At 37.5% G+C, this 25192-nt stretch overlaps 1 protein-coding gene and 1 non-coding gene across 2 annotated transcripts in view; both read right to left on the bottom strand.

Moving 5' to 3' along the window:
- Nucleotides 1-25192, bottom strand: part of DYNC1I1 (dynein cytoplasmic 1 intermediate chain 1) — a 495519-nt gene that overhangs the window by 450267 nt on the left and 20060 nt on the right. The window lies entirely within an intron of this gene.
- LOC112067233 (U6 spliceosomal RNA) lies at nt 9763-9864 on the bottom strand. Its single transcript, XR_002893171.1, has one exon. It is a non-coding gene; the product is annotated as a U6 spliceosomal RNA (small nuclear RNA).

Here is a 25192-nt window from a genome sequence, read left to right as displayed (position 1 = left end):
GATGTGGGGGACATGGGTTCGTGCCCCGGTCCGGGAAGATCCCACGTGCCGCGGAGCAGCTGGGCCCGTGAGCCATGCCCGCTGGGCCTGCGTGTCCGGAGCCTGTGCTCCGCAACGGGAGAGGCCACAACAGTGAGAGGCCCGCGTACAGCAAAAAAAAAAAAAAAAAAAAAAAAAGACACATGCATCTCTATGTTCATTGCAGCATTATTTACAATAACCAAGATATGGAAGCAACCTAAGTGTCCATCGATAGATGAATGGATAAAGAAGATGTAAGATATATATATGTAAAACTCAGCCATAAAAAATGAAATATTGCCACTTGTAACAATATGGACTGAGCTAGGGGGTATTATGCTAAGTGAAATAAGTCAGACAAAGACAAATACCATATGATTTCACTTAAGAGTTTTAATTCTTTATAACTTGTTGTCTTATTCTCTTGTAATGTAAAATGACTTTTACATTATTCCAAAGGCTAAGGGAGAAGCCCCTTTAAGAAATTAGTCTGTGATATCGTCTGATAAATTGACTTGACTTTGGATGAGTGAGGTAGCAAGAGCACAGGAAACTAGTAGATGTTATGTGGTTCCATTTTGAGAAAGGCTACTCTGAGCCAACAAGAAGTGATGATTACAAGATTGAATCAATGGAAAGTAGGCTAAGCTGACCTCTAAAATGAAGTAATGAGCAATTAATGGTCTTAGGAAACACAAATTTTTATAAGATTACTCCTTCTTTAGGTGTGAAAAGAGTTAAGACCAATCCTGGGCCATAGCTGTGGAAGTCTTGAGGCAGCTCAGAAATGAGGAAAACTAAAGTGTTTTCCTAGAAAGAAAAGCCCATATATATATATATATATATATATATACACACACACACACACACACATATATATACACACACATACATATATATGAAATTTATAGCAGTTTCTCAGTAATAAGTGAAATAATTGATATTTGGAGTATTCATAGCCTTTAATCTAAATTCCACTTCTGGAATTTTTCTTCAATACCATCCAGAAAGCTATCTAAATAAAAAGATACTTGCACCATTATTTATAATAGTGAAAAGTTAGAAACATTACGTTTATTGGTTAAATATATTATAATCTACCAGTTCAATGAAATATTTTGCAACCATAAACATTAAGATTACGAAGACCATGTAGCAACAACATGGAAAACATTTATGATATTTCGTTAGAAGGCAAGTTTTCTCAACCTCAGTGCTATTGGCATTTCGGGCCAGATCATTGTTGTTGAGGGTGGGGGCTATTTCGTGCCCTGTAGAATGTTCAGCAGCATCAGTGGTCTCTACTCACTAGATGCCCGTAGCACCACCACCCCAGCTGCCAACCAAAGATGTCTCTAGATATTGCCTAAAGCCCCAGGCTGTGGGTAGGGTATGGAAAAAGTGCTCATGGTTGAGAACTATTGATAAAGGGGAAAATCAAACTACAAAATTGCTTCTATGCTATGATTAAATCTTTGTGAAATTAAGTACACATCTAGATCAAAACAAAGATTAAACACATAAACTGGAGCACTGATTTATTAAGATGGGGGATTCGGAATGATTTTCCTCTTATAAATTCTCAATAAATAAAAATTTGTAAGGAAAAATACCAGAATTGGAGTGACAGAATATTGCAATTGTATTATTTTGCAATAAAAATGAATGGTTTGAGTAAAAGAAAAGCATAAGAGAGTCAATTGCTTCTTACCTCTAGTCCTAGTAAAGTCTACCTACTGGACCATAGTCACCTAGGACAAAATTCATGATTTACCTTCTAGCAGTTTCCTATTCTCTCAGGGCTATGATTACTGAAACATAGTGAGCTTTGTACTCTTGTTTTTCTCAGTGATGGAAAATCAGTGTATTCGTTTGCTGAGGCTGCCTTAACAAGCACCATAGACTAGGGGGCTTAAACAACAGAAATTTATTGTCTCACAGTTTGAGAGACTGGAGGTTCAAAATCAAGATATTGGCAGAGTTGGTTCCTTCTGAGGGCTGTGAATGAAGACTCAATTCCAGACATCACTCCTTGGCTTATAGGTGGCCATCTTCATGTTCCCATGTTTTTCTCCCTATATCTTTACATTGTTTTCTATTTGTCTTCTAATTTTTCCTTTTCATAAGGATACCAGTCATATTGGATTAGGATTCACCCTAAAGACCCCCTTTAGCTTGATTACCTCTTTAAAGGCCGTATCTCCAAATAAGGTCACATTCTGAAGTAATGGGGATGTCAGGACTTCCACAGATGAATTTAGGAAGACACAATTCAACCCATAACAGTCAGATTCTCAAGATGGGTAGAAGCAGCTCTTACTAATTGTACACAGAGCCCTGAAAATTCTGATCTGCTCTTCACATATTTCTTAAAAATGGACACATTTCTTCCCCTGCCTGCCCCAATCCCTAAGGGAGTATCCTGGCTTGGGAAGTCACGGTTACCAGTGAAAATGTGTGATATCTTTCAGGGGATATTTGGGCAAAGCAGGAACCACTGGTCTTGGGGAATGTTTTAATAACTTAGACAATAAATATTTAATATGCTATTAAAGTAAGATTTTTTCTGTATATCAACTACATGTAGATGAAAAGCTGAAAATAATTTTCCTTTTATGGCTTCAGAACAAAGTGGAAAATTTACATGCAATGGCCATGGGATGGATTTATTTCCATAAAATGGCATTCTCTGCAGTTTCAATTTCATGCAAAGAATTCTAAGGGTTTCAAAATGCTACTCAACAGAGCCCTGCTTATTTGATGTGCAGTGAAGGAAACAGTTGTGAATTCTGGCTTAGTTTCCAATCTAAAAGGATTTAAGGAAAAGTGGTGTTTTCAGCTCTAAGGCTTAAAACTTAACCATATTCTAGAATTAGATCAAACAGAAGACATAAATTAAGATTTTCTATAGATTATATGGAGCCAGATTCAAAAGTTGATGTTAATTGAGACCATTTCACAGAGATTCTAGTGTACATTTTTAATGACGTGGACATGAGTAATTATCTTATTAAGTAGTATTGGGACCTTTCACAAACAGCTCGGATGTCAGAAGGGGGCCTAAATGCCTGTGTTCATCTATGCTCTTCCCATATCAACCTAGTGGAAACCCAGATTTGGAATTCAACCCCTTCCCAGATTTCCACAGGAATACCAATGACTTCAAGTATATATTTGGATATTGTACACACGCTGAAGATCCAGGGATTACCAGGAGCTCTGAGCACAGCGTTCTGCCAGTCCCTTTCCTCCTACTCTCTGTTCTTGCTTTCTCATTTTTATGTTTTCTCCACCTTCCCCCCATCCCCAAGCCACACCATCCCTTCAGTAACAATGCCAATTCCTCCTCTCAGTTTATGCACAGCATGAATTGCAGCATATCAGATTATTACCTCAAGTAAACACAGTGCTTTCCCTAAGAACAAATAGGAGAACAAACTTTTCTCTATTCCATTACACACTGACCATGGGTAACTCTCTAAATCGGAATACATACAGTGAAAATCCATAAGGTGAATTTGGCACATGACTGGCAGTGCTTTCCCTAAGAACAAATAGGAGAACAAACTTTTCTCTATTCCATTACACACTGACCATGGGTAACTCTCTCTAACGGAATACAGTGAAAATCGCCCCATAAGGTGAATTTGGCACATGACTGGCACTGACTTCCATCCTCTGATCAGCCCTTTCTTAATCAGGAAAAGCTAAAGTTTATTTGGGTGGGAAGAAAAAAATGAGTGACACCAGAAGAGGAAATAGTAAAAATCTGAAACCACTTGGGGAAAGCCGGGAAAGGAAAATAGATCTCTGAATCCCAAATATTCTCTTGGCCCAAACTGGCCAGTTAAATAGGAAACTTTAAAACACCAAACTTCAGCAGGCCCTGGGTAGTGTGGATTGCACACTTGGACCCTGGAACTTCCTGCATTTCATTAATCATACAATAAAATGACTATATTTTACACAACTGAATTTTTAGACCTCACTTATCATATTATGGTGGGGCTTTATATGAATATGGAATTTTTTTAGGCCCTATATATCTTATTAAACTCTCAAAATAACTACCCCATTTAACAGTAGAAAAGTAAAAAAAAAAACAGACACTTCTGAAGAAAGTAAGGGACTTAACAAATTGGTAACAAGAGTTGGGACTCCTACCAGTTCTTCTGATGGCAACGAGACTAATTCTTCCTGGACAGCATGCTTCCTTCCCCAGGAGACTTCAACTAGACTAGATAACAGAAAATTATTTTTCCTCCAAAACACTCGTTTGGAACAATACTCAGTTAATTATCTCATGTTTCACCTGGCCTGTGTCCATATGTTTTAGAAACTTTGTGGGTCCATGCCTTCCTATTGGTGGCATCCAATTGCAAGCTGGGTCTAAAGCAATCTGGCAATATGGTGAAGTTAATCAAACAAGCAGTCATTTCAGTTAAATAAATAGAATGGGTGATTCTATGTCAGAACCAACCCCCCAGTGAAATTTTCATTCCGTACTGGTATAAAGAATTTTGCAATAACATCAAGGTTGAAAGTGAGGAAAAACTGGTTCTGTAGTGATTTACAGGCTAAGATGTAGTGATTTACAGGCTAAGATGTATAATAGTAATAATAATAGTGAGAATAGCAAGAGATTCCATTTATTGAGTGCTTACTTTATTCCAGGTACTATGCAAAACACATTGTAATTTAATCTTAATGAGAAACAATTTTATAAATCTATTTTTGTCTTTTTCACTAGAAATGAAGAATTTTGCATTGATGATACAATAGCTAACATTTCCAAGAAAACTCTAGGCTTTGATGCCTATTCCCTGATCAAATAGGAAGATGTGAACAATTATGAGTAAAACTTCCAGTATTGCTGTCATATAGAAGAACAAGAACCACAAGAAATGACCATGATATCTGATTTAGTATTTGCTTCTTAAACAGATGTTGCAACATCTGTTCTCTCCATTCATCTACCCTGCAGGTGTAAGTTAATGTTTCTTACGTATTGGCTATTTCTCACATGACAGAAAATACTCATATACTTTATTGAAAAACCTCATTCAAAGTCAGGAGCAAGTTTCACCATGATACTCTAGTGTAATTTGCCTATGCTTATGGCATTGCTTTCTCCCTGCTCTCACAAGTAACTTCAACCTGTCTTCTAGACAAGTAGAGATACTGGAGCAGTTTCAGTCTTAAAGTTCCTGTAGCATATTTCTTTAACGAGGACTTCTATATTTAACCCCCAAACCATGTAGTCTGTTGGTATGATCAGAAGAAGGGTTTGGAAATCAGAACAAAAATAGTGGCCATCACGTGACAGACTACATGCTGGCATTTTGATGATAAGCAGACTGGGTTTGAACCTGCCTTCTGCCGTTTATTAACTGCGTGACCTGAGACGTTTTACCTGTCTTCTCTAAGCTTTAATTTTTCATCTTTAAAATGAAGATAAGAACAGTGTCTGTCTCATAGGGTCAGTGTGAAGGTTCAGGGAGATAAGGCACATAGATGTGTTAACATAGTGCCTGGCACATAATAAGAGCCTAGTAAACACTACTTATTATAATCACTCCTCTCTCTGCCACTTTGTGCAAATTTGGCCAAGTCATTCAACCTCTCTAACCTCTGATGCTATAAGGAAATAGATTAAACTAGATGTCCTCTAAAATCTTTTTCTGCTCTAATTTTCTATGAGTCGAAATCATTCTGCACATTCATAGGAAATATAGTTAGCACTCACCAAATACTCAATATGTTCCTCTACATTTCTCACCATTGTACTTGAGTTGAGACCTCATAACCAGTTCTGGCCAATGGAAATATGAGCATAAATGATGCCCAAGCCTTCTCTGGGTCCAAGGCAGTTATGAGCATGTGTGAATACTTGCATTCCTGTTGTTGCAATACAGAAGCAGCTGGATCTCTGAGATACCACTAAAGAAAATTTGCCTGGCCTCCACTTGACTGTGACAAGAGTAAGAAATAATTCTTTGTTGTGTTAAGTAAATGAGATTTTAAAGTTTGACTGTTAACGCAGCTAGCAGGTACCTGCCCTGATTTGTATAGTACTCAAAGTCCTCCACAACCTATATCTTAAAATTGTTATGTAGGTAAAACTTTTTTAAAATAAGGCACACTATTCCTGGGGAGGGGGTGGAGTGGGGGGGAGAAGAAAGGAAATGTAATTAAAGATCAACATGTGGCCTGAGAGGCATGCATGAAAAACATGAAGAGGCCAAGAAGCTAAATAGGGCATTGTTTTATGTGTAGCTCCAGGCTTTTTTGGCATTTACTAGATGCCACCCTTTTTCCCATTAGCTTGGTTTATTTCAATTAGGTGTATTTCACTGTATATGTAGGATGGCTCTGACTCTTAAGTTAGAAATTCCTGAGTCTGTTTTTACAACACCTTAACATTTCTCCTGGTTTTCACTGGGCATTGCAAAATTCTTAAAGCATAATTAATTTTACTATAATTACACTAATTATAAGAAGAAAAACATTTCACACCAGAGCTAAAATGGAAAGGCACACAATATCTGGTGTCCCTACCTCACAGGATTGTTGTGAAGACCAAAGTAGATACCAGAGGTTGAAAATTATTAAGTGTTACACAACAAAGTGAGGTGGGTGGTGTGATGATAGAATGAGAGGTATATTGCAAAGACACTAGAACTTATGAAGGAGGCTGGATATCTGATATGGGAAACCTATATTTTTAAAGAGAAGGCACTTGTGAAAGTCAAAATACGAAGCATGGTTAGAGATCTATACAGGAACTTTAATAAGAAGAGCCTAACTTCATTCTACAGAGTATACCTCATTTCACTAACTATTCTTTTCCTTTAGAGAGAAAGCTACTAAACTTTATATTTGAAAAAATAATAACACCTTCTTCAGAATAATAAACTATCCAGAGATGTGTAAATATGTAGCTGCTTAGAAAGGCCATTCTCTCAGAGCAGTGAGAATGGCCTTTTTAAGCAGCTACATATTTACACATCTCTGGATAGTTTAGGGAAACTGGGATTCTTTGAGAGTTTGCATTCGTATTTTCTTAACAAAGAAAATAGCGTTGGTAGGCACAAATCAATGTCATTTTATTAATAAAGATTGATTTAAATGTGACTTTCAAAAGTAAATAAATACCAGTGATTCAGCTCTCCATGTCATTTACCAAGATGGATTTATCCAAGCCATTTGTGATTTGGATGGAATGTTGGAAAGGGACCACTGCTCCATAACAAACAAGATAGATGAAAATCTCAGATGACTGTTGACCTAATACAAACAAAATATCTCCTAGTTGCATTGGTTGTTGTCAAGTCTCAGTGGAGTGCTAAGAATAAATACAGCACAAGTGCGGAAAAGGGTCTGCTTGACTTTCTGTTTGTGATCGTGCAAGTGGATGAGCGATAGAACTGTGAGCTGATCTCTGCCACTGCATGGAAGCCACTGGTTCATTGACGTCAGTGCTCAGAATGTGGTGTGCTGTGAAAGCAGTAGTCCCTCACAACATAAAAGGGAAAAGTAAATAATATGACCTGAAGAAGAGAATGAAGCTTGAGGCAATACATCAGGTCACTGAGGCAGGAAAAATACTTCACTGTGCCAACAGTTACCATCCAGTGAGGCCCTGCTTGGACTCTGATAGAGTGGGTTTCCCCAAAAGGGAATTGGTGGATGGTCTGAAGAAGCACTTAGCAGCATCACATTCATTTTAGAAGAGCAATGATCCATGTATTCTCCGAGACTTTGAGCTAGGTACATTGTGTAATTTACAGGAGACTTGCTTCTCCAAAGTCTGGCCAACAGTGGCCGGTTCATCTCATATTCAAGCTGTATATAAAGAGGCAAAAATTCAGGTTGAATAGTTGTCAGTGACTCTAGATTAGATGTAACTAATTGCCAAAATGGTCTCACCACATGGATATACTAAACAGCTTTTTTGCTCCTTACCCAGTGTCTAGCAATCAGTGAAGGGGTCACTGCCAATATGGATAGAGAACAGGGAATGGGAGTGAGATGAGTGAAGTATAAGACCTGGAGAAGGGAGAGAGTGGGTGAAGAACCATGGGGGCAGCTCTGATCCCTGCATTTCAATAATTTGGTCTTCTGCTGACCACAAATTCCCTGAATGGAGACAGGGAAGACTTGTTAGCAAACTGGACATGTGTCTCCCTGAAACACACACACACACACACACACACACACACACACACACACACACACACACACCCACCCCTGAGGAACATGTTAAATATATCTCAGTTCCATCTTAAAAAATTCAATCTTTTCAAGCCAGAAAAAAAAAATTCTCAATATAGCCTAAGACCCCAAATCTGTTCAATATCGAGTTTGATCATATTGCCTGATACCCTGATATGAAATATAAGATGGTTGGATGGGGCTCAGTGACATTCTTATTTTATTCAGCACATGTACAATTTTGTTGTTTACTATTGCTTCTTGACTCCATAGATTTCTTCCAGGTTTAATTTCCTTCTTGCTGAATTAGATCAATCAGTAGTTCAAAAGCAAAGAGCTATGTGTAGTAAAAATTACTTTTTAGATGTCTGGGATGTTTCTATTTTAATTCTTCAATGGTAGCCTAAGTAGTTAGAGTTTTAGGTAAAAGCTGATTTTTTTCTCAGCACTTTAAAGTCGTTTCTTTGTTTTGTGGCACCCACTGACACTGAACAGAATTTAGACTGACAAGTCTAAATATCATTCCTTTATAAGCAATATGATTTTTCTCTTGATCAGCATTTAAGGTTTTCTTTTTGCCTATTCTGCAACTGCTCCTTCTCCATGAGCTCCTTCAGACTCGGGCTTTTGATCTATCTTAAATCATGGAAACTACTTAGCCATGATCAATTTTTTAATATCTTCTTTTCCTTTATTCTTTATATTCTCTTTCTGGCACTCCACTAAGATATATGACAGAGATTCTCAAACAATGTATCTCTTTCATGTTCTCTGTTTCTTGATGTTTCTGTGTTGCACTCAGAGTGATTTTCTCAGGTCTGTCTTTCAATTCATTAATTTCCTCTTCAATGAGTGTAGTCTACAGTTAATAAATTATTAACTTTTTTTGTAGCAGTTTCATCAAAATATAATTCACATACCACACAATTCACTCATTTAAAGTGTACAATTCAATGGTTTTTAGTATATTCTCAGAGCTGTGTGAACATCAGCACAATAAATTTTAGAACATTTTCATCACTCCAAAAGAAACCATGTTCTCTTTAGGTATCACTTCCCAAACACTCCCAGCCCTAGATAACCACTGATTTACTTCTGTCTGTATGGATTTGCCTATTCTGGACATTTCATATCAATCAAACAATATGTGGTCTTTTGTTTATGGCTTCTTTCGTTTAATATATTTTCAAGATTCATCTCTTTTGTAGCATGTGCCAGTACTTTATTCCTTTTTATTGCCAAATAATATTCCATTGTGTGGCTATACCACTTATTATTTATCCATTCATTAGTTGATGGGCATTTGGGTTATTTCTATTCTTTGGATATTATGAAGAATGCTGCTCTGATCTTTCATGGACAACATTTTTTGGTGGACATGTTTTCTTGGGTGTAGGAATGGAGTTGCTGGGTCATAGGGTGACTATATGTTTACCTTTTGGGGAATTTCCAGGTTGTTTTCCAAAGCGTACAATTTTACATTCCTAACAGCAGTATATGGGGGTTCTAATTTCTCCACATTCTCTCTAATACTTACTCTTCATGAATTTGTGTCATCCTTGCACAGGGGCAATGCTAATCTTCTCTGTATCATTCCAACTTTAGTATATGTGCCTCCCAAGCAAGAACTTACCCATATTTTTATTATATATATATATATATATATGAAGTGGTATCCCATTATGTATGGTTTTGATTTACCATTTGTATATCTTTTTTAGAGACATGTCTATTCAGACCCTTTGTGATTTTTAAAATTAGATTATTTGTCTTTTTATTTTTGAGTTGTAAGAGTCCTTTATGTATTCTAGAGGCAAGTCTCTTATTAGATTTATGATTTGCAAATATTTTCTCCCATTTAGTGGGCTGTCTTTTCACTTTTTTGATTATGTTTCTTGCAGTACAAAAGTTTTAGTTTTGATAAAGTCCAATTAGTCTATTTTTTTCTTTTGTTCCTTATACTTTTGTTTTTATATTTCAAAAACCATTGCCAAATCCAAGGTTACAGATCTATGCCCACATTTTCTTCTAAGAGTGTTATATTTTTAGCTCTTACATTTAGGTCTATGATGCACTTTTACCTAATTTTTGTATATGATGTGAAGTATAGGTCCACCTTTTTTTTTTTTTTTTTTGCATGCAGATATTCAGTTGCCCCAGTATCATTTATTGAAAAGACTATTCTTTCCCCCATTTAATTTTTTTTGGTACCTTTGTCAAAAGTCAATTGACTATAAATGGAGGGTTTATTTCTGGACTCTTAATTCTACTCCATTGATCTATATGTCTGTCCTTATGTCACTGCCACACTGTCTTGATTATTGTAGCTTTACAGTAAGTTTTGAAATTGGGAAGTGTAAGTCCTTCAACTTACAACTCTGTTCTTCTTTTCCAAGATTATTTTGACTCTTCTAGTTTTCTCAAATCTCCATATGAATTTTATGATCAGCTTGTCAATTTTTGCAAAGAAACCAAGTGTAAGGTTGATAGGGATTACATCGAATCTGTAGATCAATTGGGGGAGTATTGCCATTTTACCAACATTGTCTTCTGACACATGCACATGAAATGTCTTTCCATTTATTTTCATCTTCATTAATTATTTTTAACAATGCTTTACAGATAGCAGAGTATAAGTTTTACACTTATTTTGTAAAATTTATTGTATTTTATTCCTTTTTAAGCTATTGTAAATAAATTTCTTAATTTCATTTTAAGATTATTCATTGCTAGTGTATAGAATTACAATTAATCCTTCTAAATTAGGCAGTTGATTTAAAATGTTATATTAGTTTCAGGTGTACAACATGGTGATTTAAAATTTTCATAGATTATACTCCATTTAAAGTTATTATAAAATATTGGTTATATTCCCTCTGCTGTACAATATATCCTTATAGTTTATTTTATACATAGTAGTTTGTACCTATTAATCCCCTACCCCTATCTACAATTGATTTTTGTATATTAATATTATAACCTGTAATCTTTCTGAACTTATCACTTCTAGTAGTTTTTAGTGGATTGCTTAGGATTTTCTAAATACAAGATCACATCATCTGTGAATAGAAACAGTTTTACTTCTTCCTTTCCAATCTTGAAGCCTTTTATTTCATTTTCTTGGTTAAATGCACTGGCTAGAATCCCCAGCACAATGTATACTAGAAGTGATGAGAGCAGACATCTTTGTCTTGTTCCTGACTTTAGGGGAAAAGTCTTCAGTCTTTCATCAATAAGTGTGATATTAGCTGTGGACTTCTCTCTGATGCCCTTTATTGGATTGAGAAAGTTCCCTTCTATTTCTAATTTTTAAAGTGCATTTATCATGAAAGGGTATTGGATTATGTCAAATGGGTTTGCTGCATCTATTAAGATGATCATGTGGTACTTTGTCCTTTATTAATATTACATATTACGTTAATTAATTTTCAGATGTAAAAACCAACTTTGCATTAATCCCACTTGGTCAAGGTATATAATCCTTTTAATATGTTGTCAGATTTGGTTTGCTGTATCTTGTTGAGGACTTGCAACTATATTCAAAAGAGATATTAGTCCATAGTTTTCCTTTCTTCTGATGTCTTTTTCTGGATTTGGTATCAGCATAAAAGTGGTCTCATAAAATGAGTTGAACTTGTTCACTCCTCTTCTATTTTTTGGCAGTTTATAAAGAATTGGCATTAATTCTTTAAATGTTTGGTTAAATTCACCAGTAAAGGTGTCCAGGCCTGGACTTTTCTTTGTATATAGTTTTTTTGGTTACCAACTAAATTTATTTATTTATTTATTTATTTATTTATTTTACAGGTCAATTAAGATTTTGTATTTCTTACTGAGTCAGTTTTGGTAGTTTGTGCCTTTGTAGGAATTGGTCCATTTAATCTAACTTATCTAATTTATTGGCATATAATTGTCCATATTATTTCCTTTTAATCCTTTTTTGTTTCTGTAAAGTTGGTAGTGATGTCCCCACTTTCATTTCTGATTTTAATAAGTTGAGTCCTCTCTTTTTCCCTTGGTCAATCGAGGCTAATTTTTGCCAATTTTGTTCATTTATCAAAGAACCAACTTTTTATTTCATTGATTTTTCTCTATTGTTTTCCTATTCTCTATTTCATTAATTTCTGCTGTAATCTTTAGCACCAAATGAGAAGGAAAGCATAAGCTATCTTTCTTTTTTAACTTTTTATTTTATATTGGAGCATAGGTGATTAACAATGTTGTGTTAGTTTCAGGTATACAGCAAAATGATTCAGTTATACATATACATGCATCTATTCTTTTTCAAATTCTTTTCCCATTTAGGTTGTTACATAATATTGAACAGAGTTCCCTGTGCTATACAGTAGGTCCTTGTTGGTTATCCATTTTAGGGAGTCTGGGATTGACATGACAAGCTATCTTTTTTTGTAATCCAGTCTTATTAATGAAAATAAGCAAAGCCCCGAACTTGTAGGATTGGAAACTAATTATTGCTTCAAACCGTCCCTAGACCTTCAAGCACCCACTGCAGGGGCTGGTTTATGTGTATAGGAGTCTGGAATCCAAAGGCTAGGAGGAAGAGAAAAAAAATGTCACCCTTTGACAGTGCTCCTCATCAAAATCATCACATAATACAATAAGGCAGTCTTCTGCAGAGGTAGGACCTCCACTCTTCCTCTCTTATTTACAAAAGTAAGTTTGTAAATGCTTCACTAATCAGGCTAAATTTATTTCATCTGCTCCTACCCAGTGTCAGTGGAGTCTTTAAAAGATTTTGTCTACCAAATAAGCTTCATATACAGTAAACAATAAACAGTTTGTTCTGCCCATATTATCACTATTTTTTGGTCAATGTTAATCCAGATTTCAAATGATTTATTAGCAGTAAAGCTTATGATAGTAGTATAAAATCACAAAAATTACTAAATCACCGTGACCTGAGAAAGTTTTGCAACCTCTGGATTATGTGTTTTCATTTTCCCCCCACAGTCTTATTAAGGATAACTGCATGGGTTTTATTAAACTTTCTGAAATATTAAAAAGAGCTCCAAGAACCATTCTAACCTCATGAGCCTCAAATTGGTAACTGATAGATGAAGGTGTCTCTAAAATCACACCAATAGAATAAAACTGTATTTTATTGGTAAGTACATGCTCCATGGTGATACCATTATGGTGATATAATACCTCCTGCTCTTGATCACATTTCCCAAAGATATTTTTCTAGAGGTAGAGAAGGAGCAAAAGGTGCGATTAACTTGTTGTGTCACGTTTGGGAACACTTTATTTATTCTACAAAAATTGATTGAGGGGCTTCCCTGGTGGCGCAGTGGTTGAGAGTCCGCCTGCCGATACAGGGGACGCAGGTTCGTGCCCCGGTCCGGGAAGTTCCCACATGCCATGGAGCGGCTAGGCCCGTGAGCCATGGCCGCTGAGCCTGCGCGTCCGGAGCCTGTGCTCCACAACGGGAGAGGCTACAACAGTAAGAGGCCTGCGTACCGCTAAAAAAAAAAAAAAAAAAAAAAAAAATTGATTGAGCGTATACTGTGGCATATACTGTGGGCCAGACATGAATGAACAAAACAAAGAAACCCTGACTAATATTCTAAAATCTAAACGCTTAATATAATATCAGATAATGGTAAGTGCCGAGAAGAAACATAAAAGAGCGGATTCACAGTGTCAGGAAGTGAGGTATACTATTTTTAAAAGGGTAGTCAGGAAAGGCCTTGGATATGAGAACATTTAAGTAGAGATCTGAATGAAGAGACAGCCATATAAGTAATTGGAGAGAGTTCCAGGCAGAGGGTTCCAGCAGGTGTAAAGGCGAGAGCATGTATGGCATTCTAGATAGGAGTTTGCATCTTGTAAGTTTTAGTCTTTTGAATTGGACTCTCAGATAACAGTTAACTTATAATATTAACTTTGTGAACTTACAAAGCCAAGAGCCACGTTCAGGCATGTGTCAGTGACTTGACCCAGATGCAGACACCCCATTAGGCCTAAGAGAAAGAGCCTCCTATTTTATTTTTATTTTTTATTATTTATTTATTTATTTATTTATTTATTTTGCGGTACGCGGGCCTCTTACTGTTGTGGCCTCTCCCGTTGCGGAGCACAGGCTCCGGACGTGCAGGCTCAGCGGCCATGGCTCACGGGCCTAGCCACTCCGCGGCATGTGGGATCTTCCCGGACCGGGGCACAAACCCGTGTCCGCTGCATCGGCAGGCGGACTCTCAACCACTGCGCCACCAGGGAAGCCCGCCTATTATTTTAAAACAACATTTGTACTACACTAAGTTGCAAGATTGGATCTGAAGGACAGAATCAGATACTCTATTTTGTTAAGGTACTTTGGGAAAAACTTGTGATGTCATATCCGTTAGGAAATTTATAAGACATCATTTTTTTCTGAGTGATGAGGCCAAAAGTGAATTGTACTTTCTTCTTTGAATATATTCTATATTATTTACATTTTTATTGAGCATTTTTTTAGTAATCAGGAAAAACATCAAAGCCTTTTTCATATTCATTCAAAAAATGAGTTATAAAACAATACTATATGTAGCAAAATCCCACTTTACATAAAAATATAGAACGTGTGTTGTGTAACTGTGTGTTTCTAGATTTATAAATGTTTTTTGTAGGTTTTTTTGGGGGGGGTGGGGTGGGAGAAGATTGGTGTCTATGTAGATTTACTTGTATATAAAAAGAAAAAAATTTAGAAGAGCAGAGACCAAAAGGTTAATAGCAGTTATACCTGAGTGGTTGAATTTTGGGTGATTTTGAAAAATCATCTTCAGTATCATATTTTAAACTTTTTACTGAAGCATAACATGCATAAAGAAAAGGTGTAAAACATAAATGTATAGGTCAACTAATTATCACATATAACTACCATTGTAATCATCAACCAGGTAAAGTAATAAAACCTGCTAGCACCCCAAAAACCCCTCATGCCCCCTCATTCCATCCCTTATACCTTGACTTAGTGCATTAAAGTTTAATTTTAACTGATAGTGCTTTGATAGTGAGATAAATGGAGTCATATAATATGTACAGCCTGGGGTTTAGCCTCTTTCCCAGTGCCTCTTTTTGTCAATTAGTCTTTTGTAGGTTGAAGCCAGCAGAATTGTCCCAATTCTTTTCCATAATATTGGCACAAATTACTTTCAAATAACTTTACTTTTTGTCAAGCATTCACACAGATACACATTTCAGTGAATCTAAACAAGTATTCCTGAAACAAGTATTCCTGTCATCATTATCCTCATTTTTTGAGGTGAGAAAATAGAGATGAGGTAAGTTGCCTATAGTCTCACAGCAAATTGTGGGTGGAGGTAGAATAGGATTCCAGGCTCCTACCTCTGAGTATAAACCCCTTACAAGAGCTAGAGAAGAATACAGCCTGATTCTCTAAGGAATACTGTGACACCCAACAAATTCCCCTTTTAATTTAGAAAACGTGATTTTCGGACATGGCTAAGGGGGAAAACATCTTGTGAAATCTTCCTTGATCTGTATTGAACAAAGAAGAGAAGAGTTTGGCTAACCTTAGCCTCTGGGTGAGTATGTTCCTAGCCTCCTCCTGACCAAGGAGTGCAGTACACAGAACATCTCACAATCTCCAACCCTTGCTGACTTCCTGTCCTTCCTTCCTTTCCTCCCTCTCTCCTTTCTTTCTTCTTTCTTCCACCAAATGCTTATTGAAATTCTACTATACACCATCCATTATTCTTGGTACTTATGATCCAGCAGGAAATAAGAAAGACATCGTCCCAGCTTGCTTGAAATTTACAGACTAGCAAACTAGGGTCATTTGTAAACAAAAAAAATCCCAAGTGTGATAAGTATTAATAAACACTTGTGCAGTGAACCTGGCCCAAATTAAGAGATAAATATTTGATCAATGAATCAATGTTCGAATGAATGAACAAATGAAGAGATGAATTGACTGACCTTTAAGATGTTATTACTCTGAGCTTCTTACCATAGCAAGATAATTAGAATTTTTTCTGATTCCGATTTTCTATTCCTATATTGCTACAAGTGAAAAATGTTGAGGAAGAATTAAACTAAATCTGTCAGTCAAAAAACTTCATAAGAAAATCAATTAACTAGCTCAAAATCATTTCTGTACTTTCAGAAAAAAAGAAAGCAGCTGCCTGATGATATTTTTAATTGAATTCAAAAGCTATTACCTATGAGAACCTTTAATTTATTCTTACTCAGTCAATCGAAAACAATTTAAGCAAAGCAGAATCTGTTTTCTTCTAAGTTGCAACTGAGCTGAGAGCTGTCATGCCAAGTTTCACCCAGTGTGAATTTCAGGAGCTGAATGATAAACACCAGTAAAAGAAACCCTTCCCTACAATGCCAGCAGGACCGCTTTAACCGAGTTTACGCTACTAGGCAACAATCTAAGAAAACCAATATTCTGTTGTAAATTACACATCTAAAAGGCTAGAGAGGAAATTACAGAAAGAAGCAATCTTCATAATAATTCCCCCATTACCCCATCCTGAATCATCTCTTACTCATGAAAGGGTGAATATAGTATTTTCAGAGAATCTCAATTCTCATTAAAGTGAGGATTAGAGAGATTGCCCTCCTAAAGATTAGCAATTCTATGCAAAGGCCTTACCCCCATAGCGTATTTACAAATGTAATGGGTGGAAGTCAGATGAGAAATAGGTACACAAACAAAGAAGATTGCCAAACATAATTGTGCCCTGAAGAATACTTCCAAGGTGATGTGATAGCGAGTAACTTGAGAAGACATTTAAATAAGGTGGTTAAGAAAGGCCTTTCAGAGCATTCTTCTAAGAGTTTTACATATTACAAATGTTCTCCATGTTCTTTTTAAATAGGGCCTAACCATGCTCCTGTCACATTAGCTGATGTAGACTCCCAACAACTGGAAGCTTACTGTCTTTTCCAGCCAACTCATGATGAGTCTGTGGAAAGGAAGGGAACGGGGCAATGTCTTAACACAATGGCTGGAATTAGCCAATACACACAATGGCTGGAATTAGCCAATACAAGAATACAAGGGGAAAACTCACTTCTTCCTTTACGACCATGGGGTAGGCAAAAAATTCCTTAGAATGGCTAAAAAAGCAAGAATATTAAAGAAAAAATTGAAAAGTTGGATTTTTTTCAAAATTTGAAGCTTTTGTTCTTAGAAAGACACTGTTTAAGAAATTAAAAAGCAGGCCACAAACTGGGAGAAAATATCTAATATATATCAAAAATATTATGTGTGTGTATATCCAATATATATGTGTATAAACACATTGTGCATACATATATAAACGTAACATGTAGGACATGTGTGTATCATATGTCGTATATATCTGAAAAAGGACACGTCGTATAGAACATATAATGAACTCTTAAATATCAATAATAAGAAGACAAACAACCCAGATTTTAAATGGACAAAAGATTTAAACAGGAACTTTGCAAAAGAGGATACACAAATGGCCAATAGCACTTGAAAAGATGTTCAACACCATTAGTCATCAGAGAAGTACAAATTAAAACCACAATGAAAGGGACTTCCCTGGTGGTGCAGTGGTTAAGAATCCGCCTGCCCATGCAGGGGACATGGGTTCGATCCCTGGTCCAGGAAGATCCCACATGCTGCGGAGCAACTAAGCCTGTGCGCCACAACTACTGATCCTGTGCTCTAGAGCCCGTGCTCCGCAACAAGAGAAGCCACTGAAATGAGAAGCCTGCCCACCACTTGCCGCAACTAGAGAAAGCCCGCATGCAGCAACAAAGACCCAATGCAGCCAAAAATAAATAAATAAAATAAAACCACAATGTGATACTCCTTCTCACCCACTGGAATAGCTAAGATGAAAAAGAGTAACCATATCAAGTGTTGGTGAGGATGGGGAAAAATGAACTCATACACTGCTGGAGTACACGCAAACTTGTATACAATGTTCATAAAAGCTTTATTTCAAATAGCTAATAACTAGGAACAGTCCTACTACCCATCACAGATGAATGGATAAGCAAGCTGTGTTGTATCCATACAGTGGAATACTACTCAGCAATAAAATGAACTACTAATACATACAATAACAAGAATGACTCTGAAAAACATGCTGAGTAAAATGTCAGGCACAAATGTAGACGCTGTATGATACCATTTATATGAGAGTCTAGAAAAAAGGAAATTTAATCTATAGCAATAAAGAGCAGATTAGTGGTTGCCTGGGGCCAGGGGTCAGAGCAGACTGACTGTAAAAGAGCAGAGGGAAATTTTGGGGGTGATAGAAATGTTCTATATCTTAAACGTGGTTGTGGTCAAAACTCTAAGAATGTACCCTTAAAAGGATCACATTTTATTGTATGTGAATAACAGTAAAGTTGACTTTGACTCAATAAAGTTGATTTTTAAAATGGGTTCTTTCAAAAAGTGATCTTAGTGTTTGCTCATAGCACTGGTGGAGGCATGTCATGCATTAGATCAATTCACAAAGTTTGAGGTTGGAAATCTAGGCAGATATGGAGCCAGTATAACACCCAGAGCCCCAAAATATCCACTGACATGGTTTTACCAAATTTACCGTACCAGTCTTTTTTCAAAAAATTATTTATTTATTTATTTATGGCTGCATTGGGTCTTCATTGCAGTGCGCGGGCTTCTCATTGTGGTGGCTTCTCTTGTTGTGGAGCATGGACTCTAGGTGCATAGGCTTCAGTAGCTGTGGCACACGGCCTCAGTAGTTGTGGCTCGTGGGCTCTAGAGCGCAGGCTCAGTAGTTGTGGCACACAGGCTTAGTTGCTCCGTGGCATGTGGGATCTTCCCCAAACAAGGATCGAACCCGTGTCCCCCGCATTGGCAGACTGATTCTTAACCACTGTGCCACCAGGGAAGTCCTACCTTACCAGTCTTGAAAGATGCTCTGTGAAGAAGAAGTCTCTGTAGTCCAGTAAATTGTAGAAAGACTGAATATTCTATAGATTCACATTATAACAATACCATAAATATGGTTCTGAAAGTCCTAGAGTAAATAAGTATTTATTTATGCCGGCCCTTCTTATTTCATCAAGGAATATCTACTGGAACACAGTTTGGTAAATGCTAAATTCATTGATCAACATCAATCTGGAGGGAAGTTTCTTGGAGATTTTAATCATCAATATGTACTTTAAATCTCAAAAAAGCGTTTTAGTATGTAGCATTTTCCACATGTATTTGAGCGTGGTACTCTATTTTCAGCTGCATCTTGCAAAACTGGTGTTCTATTTTCTTCCAAAAACAGTTTTCTAGGGTTCTTCCAAAGAGCTTGGTCCTTGCCTCTATCTTCCTTATAAACAACTTAGCCAAATGGCAAATACAGGATTGTCAAATTTTCAGATGACACAAACTAGTTTTCTTTTTAAAGATAGTCAGTACTACAGAATTTGAATTCACTGAGATCTGGACAGGCAAGATTGACGAAATTTTAAAAAAAAACTGTCGAGTTTGAAAAATCAATTAAGTGTATACATGTTTTATGGGGGACAGAGGGAAGCAGACTTTGGAGTTTTAGTTGGCAATAAACTCAACCAAAAGTATAATGTTGTGTCATCAAATGCTAATTCAACCTTAGTCTACACAATTAAGAGAATGGTGTTAAGAATAAGAGAACCACTGTAGGTGAGTACCACTGTAGATCTACAAGATGGTGAAAGAACCAGGAATGTCAAAGGGAGAGTGTCCAAATTCTGGGGAAAAGAATACACAGGCAGAATGGTATTTGCCTCCAAATACGGGGAGAAATTTCATGGAAAGTCACTCAAGCATCTTGATTGCCAGCTTCTAGACCTATTTTTAAAAGCTCTGATTGTACCTAACCAGGACTATCTTAACCAGAATGGAAATTTGTCCACAAAATCCACAGGACATGGGAGGATCAGGTTCAGAAAAGACAGAGGGAGCTCTGGGATGGGGCAGCCAGAAGCCCTGCCGGGGTTACACCCAGAAGAAATCCGGTCCTCACACCTGTGCCCCTAGCAGGAATGACGGATGAGCAGCACCTGCCCCTGTGTTCTTGCAGCTGCAGCCTCACTCAAGATTCAAAACCCCATTACAGAACATTCAATGAGCCGGACCAAAATCCTGTGCCTAGCCCTGGCTGGATTTATTTTGAGATATTCCAGAGAACAGAACTAGCAGCAATGAGATGGTTGTTGGTCCCAGACAATGTCAGAATGCCTCTGCTTAGGAAAGGGGTTTATACTAATTGAACTCTTGCTAAAGATTTTTTCTCGATGTGGGAAAGGCAGCAATTACTCAGACACATTCAGTGAGAATTTTAAAAGTGATAATGGGGAAACAAGAGTGCAATGAACATTAAAGGTCATCTACAACAACACTTGACCTTTACCAACATGGAAACTCATCTAGAGAGATCAAATGATTTTTTTGAGGGGCTCTCAGTGAGTATCAAAAGAAATGAACACAGGATCCCCATGACTTCAACCCACCCTTCTTTGTTATAAAATACTGCCTCTTTTTTCAACTGAACCATCTCAGTTAGGGATAGAATTGTAAAATTTACTGAGATCAAAACATTGTTGTGTCGAAATATCCACTCATTGTTGTTAACAGAATTAATGTGAACACAGGAAAGTGTGATCATGTGGGGAAGGGAGAGGAGGTTAAGGAGGGAGGTGGGGACAAGATGAAAAATTCATTCAAACCTAACTGAATTTATTTTTCTGATGTGACCTCTAATTTACCAACATGTTCTTGGTTTTGATGCTAACCTTTTCCAGTAATTAAAGTTTGACTGTTTAAGGAAGAACAATGCCTTTGACTACAAACAAGACTTTAGGAAAATGTCACTGTGAAGGCAAGTTACTCTTCATCTGCTTAGTAAACTTTTTGACTGATGGAAAGTCAGTACTTCACCAATTCTTCTTGCAGGTGTTGTTTGTCTGTTATGTCTCCTATGTCATCTGGAAACAACAGTTTAAACACTACTGTAATGAGAAAAATCGCCCATGGCTGGTCTGGTTCTGCCTTAAATGGATTTGTAGCTGATCAGTGACTGATAAGATGTTTGCTTTAAACATTTTTTGATGGACAAATCCATTATTTGTTGCCAATTTTTCCAAGGTCCACGGAGAAATTAGCTTTAATTATTCCTTAGGTTGCAGGAACATAGCAAATCTTCTTTTCTTAAGAAAGAAGGGCAAACACTACTAGTCATTGGTTTTCAGCAATTCTTTCATAAATCTAAATATTGAAACTAGTGAATCAAACACTTAGACAGGTTTCTCTGAAGGACAGAGTATATTACATTAATTCTTCCTCCTCAATACAGAAGCAGAAGAAAAGTAAGAGTTTCCTTAAATATTGTGTCAAAATATCAAGATAAAAAGTGGACACCTCAGTCACTCAGAGATGTCATGTATACATCTAGTAACACTGTGGCCTCCACTTCCTTTCAAATTGATGTAGGGTATAGATTCTCTAACTGCTACCACCCTGAAACTGAAACATAGTGTCCACTAGCAGACAAGGAAGTAGCATAACCAGAAGCACTCATTTAAAAGAAACTCAAAAGAAAAATCAGAAAGAAGAAAAAAGGACATTAACAGGGAAAAAGAGGCCCCCAAACTGGAACGAACCCCTCATCACTATTCCTATTTTCTCCATACAATTTCTGGGTTTGCTCTCTAATAGCAACTTAACAGTCCTCTATTGTGTTACTCATCATCTCCAGTGGAGACACCCCTTCCTCTCAGAGTATGAATCCTACCATTTGGCTGATTCTAGACATGGTCAGTGTCAGCCTGTGACCACCCCATAATACCACGGGTCAGAAGGACTATCATGGCTGTGTCTTAGCCAGATTAGTTTTCTTAGAGTGGAGCTCACACTGGCAAGGTTCCATCCAGACTTGTGAGCAACCAATTTCTTTCTCATTCGAATTTCTCATTAATTCACCTTGAGATCTTGGTCATGACCTCCCTTTACATTTGTAATGTTTCAAGAGGAAATGCTCATACTGAACTAACTCTGGGAACCATGTGGGAGGAACACTGTACAGCGCTTTTCAAAATAATATCATGGCAGGCTTCCCAACTCACAGCCACAATATCCTGTGGAATCAACAAAACTATTTAAAAAGCCAACAACCACTTCGAATCAGAACAATTCTGTGGAGGCTCAAGGCAGCAAAGCTTTTATTCCTAGACTCTAGAATACTGGTCTTATATCACGACCCAGATAGATCTGAAACAAAAGTTACATCCCCCCACCATTTCTCTTATCACAAGCATGCTTTTTTTCTTTATTCGATTTCATTTTAATGCTGGTTATGACCCACTAAACTGATTTCATGACCCACTAATCAGTGGGTCAGACCAATCGGTCATTACCCACAACCTAAAAAGCACTGCTCTAGAACGTGGAGAACTTCTCTCCTTATCTGGAGTCATTTCAAATGGCCATGTTTTTAAGATTCTAAAGCGATGCTGCACATTAGATATACTCTATAAAAATTAAGATGGCTGGGTACCCCAGGTAGAGATCCTGATTCAACTGGTACCAAGCATCAGTCATTTGTAAAAGCTCTCTGGGTGACTTTAATGTGTGGCCAGGATCAGGACCCATTGCTCTGGTCTAGATCAGCTAATAAGAAAACCTATAAGTTCCTTTATTGCAATATACTTTTTAAAAGAATTTCTTCTTATAAAGTTATTTTACATAATATGAATTAGCCAGTCAATAGGCTGTGTATCAGTTTGCCACATTTGGTACAGGATGGTCTTTAAAGCACTTTACAATCTCTGTTTTTCCACTTGAGCAGCAGAATTCCTAAAGGCCAGGAGGCCTGAGCACTTGGCCTCTTGCCTTGGACACAGCATCACAGCAGGAGTGGGTTATTACAGAGCCGCCTCTGGTCTGTGTGACCTTTTCCCTGCTGAGCTTTATTTCCCTGAAAAGAAACTAGATGCCTGAGAATGACGCATGGAAAGTGACTGCAGCTCCAGAGCGGTGACCCTTCACCTACTAAACTTCCTTTGTTGACTCCACTGCCAGGCAGGGGCAGCTCAGGCTGTGAGTGTGGGACCGACCTTTCACCCAGTTAGCCTGCCAGCAAGAGGCCCAGCATCGTCTTAGCTTCTATAGGATGGGCTAGGTGTTTTCCTCCAAACACGATGTTGAAGAAAACTGTGCATGGCAGAGTAACTTTATTTTTAAACAAGAAATGAATTTATGAATTCGTGCCCTAGCAAAGGAAAATGATCCCTTTGCTCCAATACACAGTACAGTTTGAGGTGCCCATCTGTTGAAAGCAGAGGTGGGAGAACCCTACTGTGGAAGGGGTGAAAGAAAGAGCAAAGTGTCCTTTTTGGATTCAGCACTGACTACTGAAACACAGCGAGGCCCTTCATCAACCAAGAACATAACATAACCAGGTTGCTCAAACTCAGCATTGTCAAATCCTCAAGTTTATTTTCAAAAGGGAAGGACTGAAAGGGGAAAGGAGTATGTGTCTGTGTGATTACTGTTAAAGCTAAACATGGTCTAATTTCCCCTCTGGCAAAGTCTAACCTATACCCTACATATAAGAGGACACCAGAAAAAAAATCAGTGTCCTTGAAGAAACAAGCTGTTGAGTTTCCAGCATGTTTTTGGGTTTTTTTTTCCCCCTCAAATTCAGTTTCACACAGTTGTCTGGTTTGGACCAAGAGGGCAAACAGGCATTCTTAGTTCTAAAAGGTCAGAAAGGCTCATGTGAAAAAAATCTTAAACTTGCCAAGCCCCAGAATAACATGGCAAAGATTTCCGTTTAAACTGAGATTTAGAAAACTCATATTTCCTACTATCTATGTGACTTAGGTGACTTAATGTCCCCTCTGCCTCAGTTTTTCCTCTGCAAGTGAAAGTGCTGGATTAAACGAATGCTTTTCATATTTGTCTTTGACAGTCTAACTAAAGGACAGTTCTTGCAAATGGAAAGGAAAGGGTAGGGGAAGGGTAGAGGAAGGGAGGCTGAAACGTGGAGGCCGCTTGGATCCCTAGCCCAGGAATAACAAGGGGTTGTATCTCTCAAACCTAATTCACTGCTTCTCTGATCTCTGGAGTGCTGTGTTGGAAAGAATCCTGAGGCCAAACCAGACCAAATAGGAAAGAATGTTATGATCTATAATTGGTGGTGTCAGCTACAGTTGGAGAGGGAGGGACTAACTACTAGCACAATATGTACTTGCTTAAATTGGTATTTTCAAACAAACAGAAAATTTTAGTATAACATCTGGGTATGTCTTTTTACTGCTAAGCACATAGCATTGCAATGCTATACTAATGCATTGTGTATACTAATAGGCCAGTACACATGAATTGATTGAATTAATCAGGTAGTAAGGAATTATTGTGTAAATGACAAAATTTTCCCATTTTTAAGTGGATATCCAGTGGGGTGTTTATACAGTGTTGACCATCCCCTACACTGGGATAAGCAAAGAAATGACAAAAGGAAGTGACCTCTAAACTTTGTCTTCCAGATGACCTGATGCCTGATTGTGTCCTTTTATTAACTGGAACACCACTAAAAGGTTGTCTAAGGCATCCAGTCAGTGCTACACAAATCAAGGCTGGACCGTGGCAAAACTTGGAGTTTTCCAAGTAAGAGATTTCTTTCTATTTGGACTCTGTTAGGGGTAGGGGGAGGGGAAAAGAAGTATCCTGTTTGGTGATAATCTCAGGAAATTTAGGCAACGATCAGCAATCAGAGAAAAGGAACAAGTCACAGAACCAGAAGCAAAGTTTCAGCTGACAGTAGCTCAATATCATTCTACAGGTGACAAAGTGCAGGAAGGATAAAGGCGAGAAAGAGCTGAATTCGGGCTTCTCAGGTGTGGAGTCTCCAAGCCTCTTGGTATGCCCAAGGGGTTAGAAGGCAGGAGAGCGATTAACCCAATTTCCTGTCATGATCCTGCCTTCCAATTTCATCAA

The sequence above is a fragment of the Physeter macrocephalus genome, chromosome 5, assembly GCF_002837175.3.
Source record: "Physeter macrocephalus isolate SW-GA chromosome 5, ASM283717v5, whole genome shotgun sequence".
In the NCBI taxonomy this organism is placed as follows: Eukaryota; Metazoa; Chordata; class Mammalia; order Artiodactyla; family Physeteridae; genus Physeter; species Physeter macrocephalus.
The sequence above is the reverse complement of the archived record's forward strand: the minus strand, read 5'-3'. Positions and strand labels throughout refer to the sequence as shown.